At 39.2% G+C, this 15961-nt stretch overlaps 1 long non-coding RNA gene across 5 annotated transcripts in view; it reads left to right on the forward strand.

Annotated features, from left to right (window-relative positions):
- The window catches only part of LOC144454804 (uncharacterized), a 60333-nt gene that overhangs the window by 1329 nt on the left and 43043 nt on the right, over window positions 1-15961 (forward strand). For 3 of the 5 annotated variants that reach the window (XR_013483352.1, XR_013483353.1, XR_013483354.1), the window contains exon 2: window positions 4171-4253. This is a non-coding gene — a long non-coding RNA (uncharacterized LOC144454804). Of the gene's footprint in view, window positions 1-1462; window positions 1611-4170; window positions 4254-6271; window positions 6358-8961; window positions 9182-15961 lie in introns of those variants that run through there. The other 2 variants (XR_013483355.1, XR_013483351.1) reach the window with 2 other exon arrangements.

The following is a 15961-nucleotide window of genomic DNA, read 5'->3' on the forward strand; positions in this document are numbered from 1 at the left end:
AAATTACAATGTCTTAGACTGATGTGCTTATGTTTCGAAAGCACGGGTGGAAAAGTGGTAACTGATAGCTTCTGAAAATCCTTTTGCTAGAGTCTTCAAGATGGTCCCTTTACGTGTGGTGTAGCCGCATCATGCTTTCTCAGGAGCACTTTGTAGAACCTTCAATCTGACTTTCCTCATCGAGTCCAGTCTGTTTTAAAATTACGATGCAGACACTGACACCAGCCAATGCTGTCCTGGAGATGATGCTAGGACATGGATGGGAAGCTGGAAAGTCTAAAATCCTTCAGAGCTCTCAAAGTTCTCTTCCAGCCAACAGAGGCCATGTACAAGCGACTGAGTCAACTGTCTCTTCCACCCAAAAGCAATTCCTTGCCAAGGGGTTGGTTGGAACAATTCCCACCACTAAGCTGCTGTATCCTCAATGATTTTAAAACCACTAAGCTACTTCATTCTCAGTGATTTCATGCTGGCCACAGAAGGCAGGACCAAGACCCTCAGCCAATCTCTTCCTGTTTCACTTAGGGAGGCATCCAGGCATCGTTCACACCTGGTGAACTAGAGGTGTGTTCTTACCTGATAAATCTATCAGGACTAAGTGGGGTAGATTGAATTTGAGCCCTACTCATTTTACCATGGGCTGACTCAAGCTATCCAGCTAGTCACCATCTTCAGCTTTGTCACTGATCAATTCTTTAGTCTCTGCTCTGCTTGCTATGGGACTTTTCTGATTTGCCACTCCCTGTAAGGAATTAGGACAACTGAACTCTGCTTTTCTCTTCTCTTTATCCTTTTGACTTTGTCATATCCAACCTCCCCCAAACTAATATCTGGCTGTGCAAATGACCCTGAACCTTCACCATGCCTTTGGAAAACACCAGTAATGCTGGTTAGGGAGATAATGAGCTGGTGGTCCCTGCCATCATTTCTGCCACTATAGCAGAGTAATCTTTTTCTATTCAAAGTGAGGTGCATCACCCTGACTTTGGGCATGACCTCAGTTTCATGATAGGACAATGAGGAATAGATTTTAAGCAGGTGGGGGTCTCACAATTAGCCCGGATGAAAAAAAAATGCCCCCTCTCCACCCATGCATAGGATCAGCTCTGCCCATGGATTTATTAAAAGCTTACTTTCATTTATTTATAGATTTACCCATTCATTCATTCTTTTGTTTGTTTATAGTAGTGTGTTATGCCTGTCTTATAGCTGGTTTAGGCTGTGGAGGGACACAGGTGTAGAGAAATGACAGGGAATAAACAGAATTGGTGTTAAAAGGAAATGGGGAGGGGTGGTAATCCTTCCTCTTCATCTCTGAAGAATTATAGCCGGTGGTCTGAATCTTCCCTGAGACGAAGAAGCATTCACCTAGCTGTACCTGACCTGCCGCTCAGAGGGAATCTGACTATTAAAGGTTTGTCTGAGCTTGTGGTTATCTTGAGAGCCTGACATACTGATCATTAAGCCAGTGTTGAGTAGCAGCTGAGTGTTACCATGGCAACAGGCACAGAGCTCTCCAGTCAGCTTGGGAACAGAAGCATTTTTATTATGGGTCATTAAGGGTAAAGAGCCTCATTTAAATGATTTCCTTTAAAGTCCTGTCATTTCAGGTAAACGCTTCACCCCCCACCTAGGGGGCTGTTTCTGAAATGGCTGTCGGTGTTCTTTCGGTTTTGTTTTTTAAGAAAGGCGGGGGAGAAACTGGCAATTGATTTCCGTTGAACTGGGAGTCCTGGTGTTCTGTAGCCGGAGAACAGCATTTTAGCATCAGGATGTAGGCTGAAGAGACATTGCGTTTTTGCTGTTTCTGTTGTTGTTTTGGGCTGCTCAACAGAGAATTTTGACTCAGAAAATAGAATTTTTGCCTAAGCTTGAATCAATGAACATGATTCCTTGGGAGCTTGAGGGGCATGTGCATCAGCACTTAGTCTAAGTGACCCTTCATTCTTAATAGCCTACCTGAATCTCAGTCTCAACTCTGTCCAAACCTGCTTTTTCCCAGTTGTGGCAGCCTCTCTACCAGGGTGTAACTTACCAGGACCACAGACCTAGAGAGGAAGATTGGAGTCTAGTCTAACCCCTTCATTTTACAGATGAGGAAACAGGCTCAGAGAGTAACTTTCCCAAGGTCATATAGGTAGTAAATTGACCGAATCCTCTGACTCCAAACCTAGTGTTCTTCCAAGTGTACCAAAACTGCTAAATCAACAATATGGTGATAGACTAGGCTAGTGGAGGTAAAGAGAGGGGTGGGATGGAGAGAGGAGAGGGGCATTCTCAGGACTCCTATTTTCTCTTACGTAGGTATATGGTGAAGACAGTGTGGTATAACAGGCACAAAGCATTGATCTGGGGATCAGGAAGCCTAGTTTTGAGTCCTAACTCTGTCAATTGACATTTGTGTGTGGCCAAGTCATTTTACTTCTCATTCTTGATTTCTTCACCTGTGAAGCAGGGATAACCTTACCTATGATACAAATTTGAACGTGGACTCTGATCCTCAAGTGGCAGATCAAATATCTTTCATCCCTGCCCTCTTTCTAGCCCTGTAGACTTCTCTGGGGCTGTTGGCATGATCAATATCTCTAGATTTGCCGGTGGTCCTGACTTTTGTCTTGCCATGGGATTCGATGGCTCTGGAAGACAGAGTGAGGCTGACAACTTTGTGCAGCTCACTCAAATTCAGTTCCTGCACAAGTCATCACACTCTTCATGTCAATGGTCTTCTTCAAGAAGAATGAACAACCAAACAAAAATCTCTAGACTAAGGGTCTAACCTGAAGACCGTGGATCTCTAGTGGATCTGTAGATAGATTTCAGGGAGTGGGAGAACTTGGATGGAAAATACATATATATTTTATAATATTATAATAATATCATATATTATATATTTATAATATATTATACATTATATAATATTATATATTATATATATTATTTCAATATATTGGGTTTCTCTTATAATCCTATGCACTCTGTTTTATTTTTAGAAGATTATTCCGAGGCAATAGACTTTCCCTTATTACTAAAGAAAGCCATGACACACACAAAAAAGATTGAGCTTCCTGCTCCATACCACATCTCGCCCTGCACTACCTTAGTAATCACTCTTTGTTCCATCTGGTACTTGATATACCTTAGGAGAACACTGGTTTCCTTTCTACATAACATTCCACGTGTGCACTTGACCTTGGGCACTGGAAAGGTACTATCAGGTCCTCATTAATTAGAACTTGCCTGCTGTTCCCTACCCTAAAAGGACTTGTGAATAGTCAAACTCTCATGGTCACATGTTCATCCAGTCACTAGGGGACTTGGAATCATTAGGGAAGTCCCCATCTTGTGTTTACTTTTTCTCATAATTCAGTCAAGTCAAATTTTCTGGTGTTTAGGATATGTTCAGCGTCTTCCAGTTCTGGTAAATATTTGCAAGAAGCACCTAACAAAAAGTAGGCTCTTAGTATTTGTCCATTTAAATTGAACTGAACTGAATCGGTCAGCAAGCATTTTTATGATTTTACTAGATTTAGAAACTTTCTGCCAAGAACCTTAAGGTTGCCCCCGTCAGTTTTAGGTGCTCAGCAGGTCCTCACAGACTTCCACACCAGAACACAGGGCAAAGGAAGAAGTGGCTGCTAGGTCCACTCGGATAACTTAGGATCTGGGGGGAGGGGAGGAGAATGAAATTTAGTGTGCTTTCCTTTGGTTCACTAAGAAAAAAAAAAGAGTTCCACAGAAAGAAAAAGTGGATCTAAATCTTGTCACAATTGTAAAGTACTTAACACAGTGCCTGGCACATAGTAAAAACTATACAAATGTTAGCTACTATTATGGGATGGGGGAGGGAAGAAAAAAAATGGGAAAAAAAAGACCTTTACATGATAACTTTATTATACATTTAAAAGGAATAGCAAGTTGTATGTGATAGATTTGCAATTTCATGTGCAATCATCATTTTTATACTATGTTATGGAAGTGCTTGTTTATTTATTAATTAAAAACAAAATAATTTTTTTCAAAGAACACATATGCAATGAGGGCTGTCTCAGGGAGCATGCTCAGAGCATGCTCTTCCTGATTTTTGACACAAAGGTGGGAACTTTGGAGCTTGCTTCTGATGGTGTGTGACTTGTTTTTTGAGATGACAAAGAATCCCCTTATTTGTTGCAGATCAGGAAGAACCGATGTTTTAGTGGGTGTTTAAAAAGGAGTATCTCCACACTCAGCTCCCTCTTTCCTTTCTACTGCCTAAGGTGAGCTTGTATATTCAAGAGATTTGAAGATAACTTGTCTATTCGGATAGGAGTTAACTGAAAGCAAGGGGAGGAATCCCTAACTAGCCTACTCCAGCCTCTTGAACAATACAATCACGAACCAGAGGACTGCCCCTAGTCTTGCCCTTTTACTGGAAGAACCGCCAAGAGTGGTTTGGACAGCACGGAAGTGAGGTGAAATGTAAAACGACTAATCATTGGTCCTGCAAACTACTTTATGTTCTGATTCAGCTTAAGTAATAAAATAAATTTTAAAAATAAAATAAATAACAGACCTTAAAAAAGTATCAGCCTCCTCAGAAAGTATAATGATCATTATAAGACACACATTTGCACTGTGGGTCTTTTATCACCATCAGCATTTCTTTCTTGTGTGGGAAATAAATACCTGTCCCATAATTGATTTAAATTACAATTCCTTTTTACTTCCCACTTTTGGAGAGAATGCGAATCACAGCCTAAGCTTTAAATAACTTATCTCAAGTTAGTGTAACATGAGAGCTTAATGAGTTGAAACATGAGAAAAGGGAGGCTGGCCTCATCTTTCAGGATCCTCTAGAACTGAACTTGGTATAGACTGTGTGCCAAGGTCCAGAGTAGAGGGGCCTCTTAGTGAAGAATGGAATAGCCACACTGTCCCAGTCCCTCGTAATCAACAGCAATTCTTGATGTTAGACATAAGCACACTCAATTCTGGCACATCAGTAATGATCCCTCCTACATGGGATACACATGTGATACATATTACTCAACAGCCCAACATCACCAGGCTCTCTGGGGCATCAGCCGAGTTTGCTTTTCCTCTCGATTCTCAGGGTAGCTTGCCTTAAACTCTACCACTCAGTATATGAGATCATCTTCTATCAGTCATTCTCAACATTTTTTGTTGTTGTTTAAAGAACCTTTTGGGCAGTCTGGTGAAGCCTATGGATTCAGTAACAGAATAATGTTAAGAAATATCATATTTATTTTTAAAATTTCCAATTTTTAAACCAGAAAAATTATTTTTCTCCCTCCCCCACCCCCTGAAAAAAACAAAAACAAAATCAAAATCATTGTAATAACTATGTAGAGTCAAACAAAAGAAATACCTGCATTGGTCACGTCTAAAAATATGTTTCATTCTGCACTCTGAATATATCCCCTTTCTGTCAGGAAATGAGAAAAATATTGTATGATCATTCCTCTGGAATTATATTGTTCATTGAGTTGATCAGAGACCTTGCATATTTCAAAATTGTTTGTATTTATGATGTAATTATTATATATACATCTTTCTCTTGGTTCTGCTTACTTCACTCTGCATCATGCAAGTTTTTACCAGCTTTCTCTGAAACCATCATCATCAAAATTTCTTAAAGCACAGTGGCTTTCTGTTATACTCATATATCATAATTTGCTCCATCATTTCTCAATTGGTGGGTTCCCTCTTGGTTTCTAGTTCTTTGTACACCACAAAAAAGTGCTGCTATAAATACTTTTTTTTGGGGGGTGCTATGCAGTAGGGTTAAGTGACTTGCCCCAGGGTCACATGCTAGCAAGTGTTATGTGTCTGAGGTCAAATTTGAGCTCAGTTCCTCCTGAATCCAGGGCCAGTGCTCTATCCACTGTGCCACCTAGCTGCCCCTGCTATAAATACTTTTGTCCATATGAGTCTTTTTCCTCTTTGATTTCCTAGGAAGTATAGACCTAGTAATGGTATCTCTGGAGCAAAGGGTATGCATGACTTAGTAACTTTTGGAAACACAGGTCTAAATTGCTTTCCAAAATGGATTTACCAACAGTGCTTTCAGTAGAGTGTCTATAAATGTTTAATAACTGGCTCTCTGAGGGAGGAAATGTGCACATAGCCCATTTTAAAGTTTAATCTGCGTTATTAATATTTTTTTCCCTGACACAAATCAATGGAATAGATTAGTTTAACCTTGATGCAATGTAGGTACCCAGTGTTCTGGGAGTTTCTCCCAGCATCAGGTTTTGGTTTCACTTTTTCACAGTCCAAAGTCCGCTCACCGTTCTCCAGCTCTCTTCTCTTGACATCAGATGTGTGCATTTAATTGCTTCTCTTTCCTTTTAATACCAGGTAAGTCTAAGATTTTCCTCCACGGGATAGAACCTTCCTGGATATCAAAGATTCAAATTGGGGAGGGGTACATAGTTTGTTGAGCTCCAGGGCTATTTCTCAATCTTCATATTCAAACATGTTTTAAATCCCCCCTCCCCTAGCCCTCTTGGTTTTTCCATCAATCACATACATAGGGCACATTTCTGGACTATAATCAGCACCTGGAGTCTCTGAAAGGACAGAGAGTACTAGAGAGATTAGGATAATCTGATGAAATCTCTCAGCACCACTTCCTAGCTGGAACAAGCAGGGTCAGATATAGCCTTAAGATATCCTGATGTGTAAACTAATACGTTGGGATTTCTTTAGCATCATGCAACGCTAGGCAATAAGCCTTCAGCCCTCATACAGGGGGAAGAGAAAACAGCCCTTATGACAGCTAGTTTGTTTACTCTGCAAAATGACTGAGAATTAAGTTAGGTGGGGGCCTGATAAATGAGGTTGTCCTCCTTCTCCCTGTGACATGTCACACGGTGTTATGTCTGTATGTATAACCTGGGGAGGGTTAGTGTCCATCAGCTTAAACTGGGTTTTTTGGGAGCAGAGGAGTACTCTTTAAATGTCACAGGTTACCTCTAGCTAAAGGAGAGTGTTTGGCACGTGAATAGTTTCTTTAAAAGGATTTCAGTCAAGGAGGTACTTTATTTTGGAAGAGATTGATTCTTTGGCCTCCATCAATGACTATATGGCTAATTATAATTGAAAGGGTCAAAGTCCCCAAGGATAGAGAACAGTTTATACAACAGATATGATACTGGATTAAAAGACCCCATGGGAGCTAAGATTCTTCCATTTATCTACTTCTCAGGATTAAATAACAGTGAGTTTTTGTCATAAACAAGGATAACCAAACTGGGTTTAGTTGATACATTAAATTCATCTCTTTTGGGGGAAGTCTATTTTCTTTAACAAGAGATGCATAAATAATTTCTATAAGGTTAAAATATAAGATTTTTTCCTTTCAAATTTCTTAGTAACTGAACCCTACAGAAATCTAGAACATACCAGAGATTAGATTTGAAGAGAATATACATTTAAATGAATATTTAGTAAGTACTGATAACAATAAAAACCAATGGATACTTGCTATACTATGTAACAAGAAATGACAGCAGCTCTAGGGAGGATAGAAAGACAAAAAAAAAAAAGCTTGTGGCTTCCAGGAGCTAACTTACATATAACAGGAGGGTAGGATGGGGAAAACAATATAAACACATGTACCGTAACAAACTATTATAGCTAATAATAGCTAACATTTATGTAGAGCTTGCCATGTGCCAGGCCCTGTGCTAGGTGCTTTGCAATTAGCTTATTTGATCCTCACAACAATCTTGGGAGGTAGGTGCTATTATTATCCCCATTTTACCAATGAGAAGACTGAGGCAGGCAGAGGTTAAGCTACTATTAAGTTTCTGACCTCAAATCTGAATATAAGTCTTCTTGCCTCAAGGCCCAATACTCTACCCACTTCAATATCTAGTTGCTTAGCATTAACTTATTTATTAAGAACTTTTTATCAGCTTTAGTGATAGCCTAGACCAGTGGGTCAAACTCCAATAGAAACAGATCCCTTCCAGCCTCATATTGACTTATAAAATAACAAATTAACATTATCTGTGTTGTATTGTATTTTTTTTTATTTTGTTAAGCATTTTCCAATTACATTTTAATTTGGTTCTTTGGGAATTTGGATGGGAATTTGACTCCTCTGGTCTATACTATCAAATTCAGTGCTTCCCTCTCTGAATGAATGGATTGAGCTGCCAGGGGATAAAGTTAACGGATGATAATGCCTCTCTAGTACAAAGAGAATTTTTTTTTTACTATTACTTATAAAGGAAATATTTAAATGGTTTTTCCTAGTCCAGATAATGAATATAATCATAAGTTTTGTCTTTCACTCACAGCATTCAGCAAGAGCATATACTATCAGAGCAAGGCATTGGGGTCTTCTTCCCCACTGAGGCTATTTGTACCATGAAGGGCCCCAGCAGTTTGCATTTGTTTCCATTGTAAGTGGAGGGAAGGGAGCCCCCGAGACCTTGTGATTTTGAGGAGACTTGAACTTCCAGGTTAGATTTTGCAACCGGTCCAGCATCGAAGCCCCAAGAAGCAAAGGGTAACCTTCTGGACTCGAGTCAGTGAAGGTGGAAATGAGGACTCATTAAGCAGTGAGATCAATGTTATGTGGAAACTAGGCTAACTTGTGCCTGCTGAGGCTGAGGGGCCATGGGGGGAAGTATGCCTCTCAGGGACGAGGGGAAGTGTTTATGCCTTTGCTCCTTCTATAACTTTGAAGTAAATATTCCTTTATGAAAGTTAGATGATGTTAAATAGTTAAATGGAACTGGGATGCTGGTAGCTGGTCCTTAACAATGGGGAAAAATAGCTGGTAGGGCCTCAGACTGATGACAATAGAGAAAAGACATCCCCTAAACCATCAGACTATCCTAAGATCTTGGGGGGCAGATGTATCAGAGCTGGCCTTGAGACATCTCTACCACATGAGTGTGCTCATCCTCAGCTTCTCATGAAATGTCTGTCTTATTTATCCATGGCAAGCCAACACATTTGCTCTTGCCTAAGACTGATTCAGGGTCATGGCTAGGAACTGAGGCTGAGAGTGAAGAAGCCCAAGTTTTGCTGTTGATGGATAACCCGTGTGGCTACGGGAAAAATGATTCGTTGTCCATATGCATCAGTGGAGGGAGTATTCACACCAGCAGAGTCCAGATGAAGAAAGACCGAAGCCAAAAAGAAAAAAAAAACACCTTTAAAGAAAAGTGGGGGTAGGGAATCAAAGTGGTTGTATGAATTAAACAAAACAAAAATATAAATGTTATTGGGATGTTTGTCACTGTCTCCCATGACCTGGGGCAGGGGATGTTTGTTCCACCCACAGAAGAGACTCAGGGATTTAAGTTTAGTCTTGGGGGAAGTTGATCCCTAAAAGAGAAAAGATCATACATTTTCTTTGGCTATCTGGCTCATTGCACTCTCTCCTAGAGGTAAAATCTTTTAGGTATGGTTTATGTTTAATGTCTTCACTCAAAAGGAATTAATAGGATGCTTTTTAGGAAAAAAATGCTCACTATACAAAAAGTAATCAATTTTGGGTTTTTCTTGGGCAGCTAGGTGACACAGTGGATGGAATACTGGCCCTGGAGTCAGGAGGACTCATCTTCCTGAATTAAAATCTGGCTTCAGATACTTACTAGCTGTGTGGCCCTGGGCAAGTCACTTAACCTTGTTTGCTTCGGTTTCCTCATCTGTAAAATGAGCTGGAGAAGGAAATGGCAAACCACTGCGATATCTTTGCCAAGAGAACACCAGATGAGGTCACAAAGAGTTAGATATGACTGAACAACAACAGTTCAGATAAAAGTACTTAACACATGAAACAGTAACCCCAATCACCTCTATTTTTATTCTTTTGGAGTAGGTAAAGACTCCCGGGAGTTTTGTAGGATTGCTGAACTGATATTTCATATTTGCCTCAGATTTGTACTGTCCAAGCAACTCCAAAAATCCAAATCTTCTGTTCACGCTTGAGCTTTCTTAAATTCACCTACCTTTAGTATTACCTTGGCATTGGCCATCTTCTCTCATGAGAGAGGTGTGTGGTTGTTTATAGGAAACACTTTCTGCTGGGCAATCCTGACTCAAGAACTCTGGACCTCTTGAACTCACCAGGTCTCCCGCAAGATTGGAAATATCTACCTGGAAAGATCACTGTTTAGGGAAAGAAACACAAAGCATGAGAAGCAGCCGAGGACCCTACATCTTGTTTCAGACTCCTTTAGGCTAGAACAAGTTGTTTGTTAATTGCCATGAGCTTGAAATCTTCCCCACCCCACCACCACCTATGTTGCAACATCAACCCTAGATGTATCCCAAAAGGAGAGAAAGGAGAGAGGAATCTCACAGCTCTTATACTCTACTACAGAGGCTACTGTTTCTGTCTGAGTCACCAAGTGTCTTCCCCCCAGCTCCTAGTCACAAGGACACACAGAGACCAATCTGGAGTCAATGGGTGTACATGGTTCCAAAAATGGACACATCCCTATGCATGCTCCATGGGAGAGCCCCTCTTACATAGCCTTTAATTAGTTATTTAAGGTTATTTTTTTAAATCAGCTCATTCAAATCAGTGCAGGAGTGCAGATAAATTAACTTTAGACTCCAGTTGGATATTCCTTTTTAGTATTCTAGCTTTCATCCCCCCTTCTTTTTTCCGTGATGCACACACATCTGAATAGCATTTTAATAGCTCCAACAGGCTTTCACTAACTGATTTTGAACTTGTCAGCTTGCTGGATAAGAGAACTGTTCATGCTTTCTTTGTTTTGTTGAAATGGCCAGAAGTGTCACAACAGTTTTCTTTTTAGGAAGGAGAGTTTACAGACTAATTTGAAAGCTATAATCGCCAACCCTGTAGAGAGCATTTCTAAAATGGTTATCTCAAGCATGATTAACAAAGAGATTCCCTCCTGCTGACAGTGAGATTTCTGAGGTTATCATAGCAGAGGAATAACATTGCTTTCTTATTTATGTTGTACCTGTCTCTAAGGAGTTTTAAGTGTCTCACAGACACTACCTAATTAGTCTCCTCAACAGCCCTACATGTAGTGCAGGAATCTTCTTATTTTAAGAAGATTCTGAGATGCTTTCTTGAGCATTATGTAATAAATTTATAACACCTGCATTTTTATTACTTTTAGGAGGAAAGAAAATTACTTACAATGTTTTTTTTTGGGGGGGAACAAAATCTATAATTTAATTGGTCTAGGGGAATTAACAAAAAAAGAAAAGGGAAAAGGGAGAAGAAGAAGAAAAAACCTTGTAAAGATGGGGTTGATACGGGGCCATGAACAGTAAGGCATGAAGAAAATAAGTCTTGTGAGTGAGAAACCTTGGTTATACTTTTTAAAATAATATTTATTAAACTTCCTTACTCTAGACAAGAACTTGGGCTGTGTCTATATATACAAACTAATTTGGTGGGCAAGAAAAAAATTAACAGATTGAATTTCATTGAATAATTGTGTAGTTATGTAAAGCCATTGACACAAATGTTTCAGTCAAAACATTTTTAGTTCCCCCGTTCCCTGTAACCACCATTTACACAGCTGCAACAAAAAATATTATCTTTTGGCAGAAGGACCTTTTTTTTTCAAACTGAAAACATTTGCTATAGATATCAGTTTCCCCATCTGCAAAATCAGGGGATTGGATGCTGTAAGGTTCCTTCCTTCCTAATATCCTATAATTTTTTTATTCTCTATCCTACTTTCTTGGGTTCTCTGTAAATTATGGAGTCTGAGAGAACATCCTGGAAGTGCTCGCATGCTTACAATTTAGTGCAGGTTCTTTAAGAAGCCATCAATTCCCTTGACAAACTGCCACCTTAGTAGAGTTTTCCATGCTTGTTAATCTTTTTAAGCCACTGGATAATTGAGGAGGCTGAAGGAGTAAAACCTTTAAGCTGGTCTGTCTTTCTGACACGAAGAGACAGGGGACCATAAAGATACAAAATGGAATCTTGCTTTCGGTCAGTGTTTGCTCTGAAGAACTTGTTTTAGTGTCTTAGAAAAAGCCTTGGATTTGGAGGCAGAAGACTTCCTTTCTTTCTTTCTTCCTTTTTCTTTCTTTCTTTCATTCCTCCTTTCTTTCTTTTTCTTTCTTCCTTCCTTTCTTTCTTCCTTTCTTTCTTCCTTTCTTTCTTTTTCTTCCTTCCTTCCTTTCCTTCCTTCCTTCCTTCCTTCCTTCCTTCCTTCCCTCCTTCCCTCCTTCCCTCCTTCCTTCCTTCCTTCCTTCCTTCCTTCCTTCCTTCCTTCCTTCCTCCTTCCTTCCTTCCTTTCTTTCCTTTTCTTCCTTCCTTCCTTTCCTTCCTTCCTTCCTCCTTCCTTCCTTCCTTCCTTCCTTCCTTCTTCCTTCTTTCTTTCCTTCCTTCCTTCCTTCCTTCCTTCCTTCCTTCCTTCCTTCCTTCCTTCCTTTCTTTCTTTCTTTCTAAAAGACTAAATCATCTACAAGGTTGCTTTCAGCTCTAAGTCTGTGCTTCTATAAATCACTTAACATCCCTGAGCCCCAGTTTTTTCATTTGAGAAGTGGGGATAAAATATTTAGAAACCCTATGCTATGGGGTTATGGGAAAGTTCAAATGAGATAATGGGGGGGGGGAAGCACTAAGTAAACCTTAAGATACCATATTAAAGGAAAATATTATTGTTTTATGGACTTATAGGTAGGCTCCTTAACAAAGTGTTCAATTTCACAACATACAAAATAAGCTCTCCTGAGAGGTGTGTTAAAAACAAATATTTGTTTAATAACTTTAAACACATTAAATCATTAAACATGCGATTCTTTGGCACTGTGCTAAGCACTAAGGATACAAAGAAAGGTAAAACCAGCCCTGACCTCAGGAAACTTAGAGTCTGATGGGGGGAAATGGCATGTAAACAACTTGTACATACCTACCAATATACACAGTAGAAATCTCAGAGGGAAGGCTCTGACTGGGAGAGACTGAGGAAACGCTTCTTTCAGAAGGAAAGCTGAAAAATCAAATTCGATCACTTTGGATACTTCAAGGACCTATGTTTTCACCTCTCTTCTTTAAAGCAGATCACAATCTCAGGACAGGGTCTTTAGAGAAGCTAGGTGCTAGGCCTAGAGTCAGGAAGAACTGAGTTCCCATGTAGCTTCAGAAACTTGGTATGTGACCCTGGCCAAATTACTTAACCTCTATCTGTCTCAGTTTCCTCATCTGCAAAATAGGAATAATAATAGTACCTACCTCCAAGGGTTATTGTAAGGATAAAATGAAATGCTATTTGCAAAGCACTTTGCTATATAAATGCTAGCTATTGTTGTTGTTATCTTGGTGATGGGTTATCTGAAGATGAGTTTTGCCCAGTTGGGAGAGAAATGTAGCCCATCTTCAGGTCTGTATTTGAACTTTTTCAGGCATGGTAGAATTCACCCTGTTGGTCTTGCCTTCAAGAACTAAGGGTCAACTCCATGCCACAGGGAGGCATCAGAATAGGGCTTTAGTGGAGTACCTGTATAGAAATCTGAATTTTTCATGTGTCATCGACAACAAGCTAATATATACTATATTACATTATATATAGTACATAAGATACATTATATTACATATACTAATGTTATATAGTAATATAATTATATGCAATATATTACACAATATGTCATTGTTGTTTGTTGACTGGTTTCAGTCATGTCTGACTCTTCATGAATCAATCTGGGGTTTTCTTGGCAAAGATACTGGAGTGGTTTAGCCATTTTCTTCTCCAGCTCATTTTACAGATGAGGAAACTAAAGCAAGCAGGGCTAAGTGATTTTTCCAGGGTCCTACTACTAGTAAGTGTCTGAGGCTGGATTTGAACACAGGTCTATCCTGACTCCAGGTCCAGTGCTCTGGCGACAGAGCCACATCGCTGCACCACATGACATTTTACAACGTAATACATCAGTAGGCACTCACCTACTGATTTGTAAATAAATATCAGTTCACTTATCCCCAAGATTTTGATGGGATGAGGCTCATGATCTGAAGATAGCCATGAGAAGATGTATCTAATTCAAATGAAACCAATCTTAGCAAAGGAGCAGCGGACTATAGCTGTCTGGAGGAAGACGCACACCAAGAAAACGCAGCGGGAAGAAACTTAGGTGAAGACAGAAAAAAGAAAAAAGAAGAAATGGTGTTGTTGTCATAGTAAACTATTGGTGGGTGGTGATCAGAGGTCCATTACAATTTAAAATTCTATCATTTAAAATTAATATAAAATTCTGTCATTCTATCATGCCTAAGGTAACATCTCAATGTAATATTTGAATTAAGTATTCAGGGAAGTATTTTGATGAATAATGAATAAAAGTAAATGTGCACAAATAATTATGAAAGTGTACAAAGTTTTAAAACTCACGTAGGAAGACCTTTGAGGGCGAAGATTTTGTTCTTTATTTAGTAGTATAAAAATACTATACTTAAATCTCTCATGATATAAAGACAAAAACAAAGAAGCTTTACTAAGACTTATCAGTCCCTTGGTGTGTTCTCTAGAATTTTTATATGGGAAAATTTTCCAGGTTACAGAATATTTAAAAGATCAAATTTCAAAATGACGAAATCTCTTGGATAAAGCAAATCTAAAAAAAGCATCAACTGTGTTAGGAACTAGCCAGACCACAGACCTGTTATTGAGTTGGCCGCTTCTTTCCTCTTTAATTGTTGAGTGGAAAATTTCTTCTCATGTCTCTTAAGAAGCAGAATGAAACTTGCTTCTGATTCTCAGCATTAGATGGTTTTCCTCTCTCTCTCTCTCTCTCTCTCTCTCTCTCTCTCTCTCTCTCTCTCTCTCTCTCTCTCTTGTTTTTACTCTTTCTTCTCCTTTCTTTTTCCCTCCTTCCTTTTTTCTTTCTTTTCTTCTTTCTTTTTCCTTCCTTCTATCCTTCCTTCCTGTCTTCCTCCATTTCTTCCTTCCTTTCTCTCTCTCTCTCTCTTTCTCTCTGTCTTTCTTTCTTTCTCTTTCCCTCCCTCCATGTGGAAGAACCAGGAAAAAGGCAAGCAGTATGACAACACCATCTCTACCTATATATAATGAATATATGAATATCAGTGCTGCTCATAGCTTCTCCCCCTTTCTATACCCCCCCCCACCCCTGGTGATTTCTCTTCAGGGGTTTTACTAGAGTGCCATGTTTTCTCCAAACTCTGAAAGAACTCTGGTTCTAAACTACCTTGATAACTTATAGACAAACTCTGGGATATGACCAAATTTCTTTTCCTATCCACACATAATTCTTGTGTAATGTCATTCCGATTCTAAGGACTTTTAGTTCTTACTCTAAGCCTATGATTGAGATTGATTCACTGGGCATTTAATCACTTACTTTAAGTGGGAAGTGGGATGGGATAACTTGATTCATTAAAGAAATCTACCCCATTCTTGTATGCCCAAGAAACTTCATATGGTTAGTATCATTGCAGATATTTTACTACTTACCTATCAAATAAGTAAGATTAGGGACTGTTCATTCTACTTCTGGAAAGATCATATTTTCTGATACAATAAGGTTTTTTTGTTTGTTTGTTTCTCAGGAGATATTGCTGAATTTTATAAACTTAAGTGTATGGAACACAATGATTACAGCCCTTTCTAGATACGAAGCCAAAGGGCACAGAACAATATGTTAAGACCAAAGAGAATTCCAGTTATGCCTTCTGTTTAGTGGCAAGAGGGAGAGTTATATAAATCAGAGGCTATATAAAAAATAATAGACAGAAGCCTGAGAGTTCATTAAAGTTTATGGCTTTTGGAAAAGGTAAATCTCTGTGTGAGAGGCAACACTCAATTAAAATATGCTTGGCTGGGCCCCATGGCAGGTACATCATTAAGGTTTAATGCAACTGTATTTTAGGATGGAACAGAAACATTATTTCCCTGGTGCAAGGCATCAAATTGAGAACATTTATTAAGCAATATGACCAGGTTCTCGTGTCTTGGGATGGTCTAATGAGAAACATTTATCTATT

This window comes from Phascolarctos cinereus, unplaced genomic scaffold (assembly GCF_003287225.1).
Source record: "Phascolarctos cinereus isolate Bilbo 61053 unplaced genomic scaffold, phaCin_HiC Scaffold_7;HRSCAF=346, whole genome shotgun sequence".
NCBI classification, from domain to species: domain Eukaryota; kingdom Metazoa; phylum Chordata; class Mammalia; order Diprotodontia; family Phascolarctidae; genus Phascolarctos; species Phascolarctos cinereus.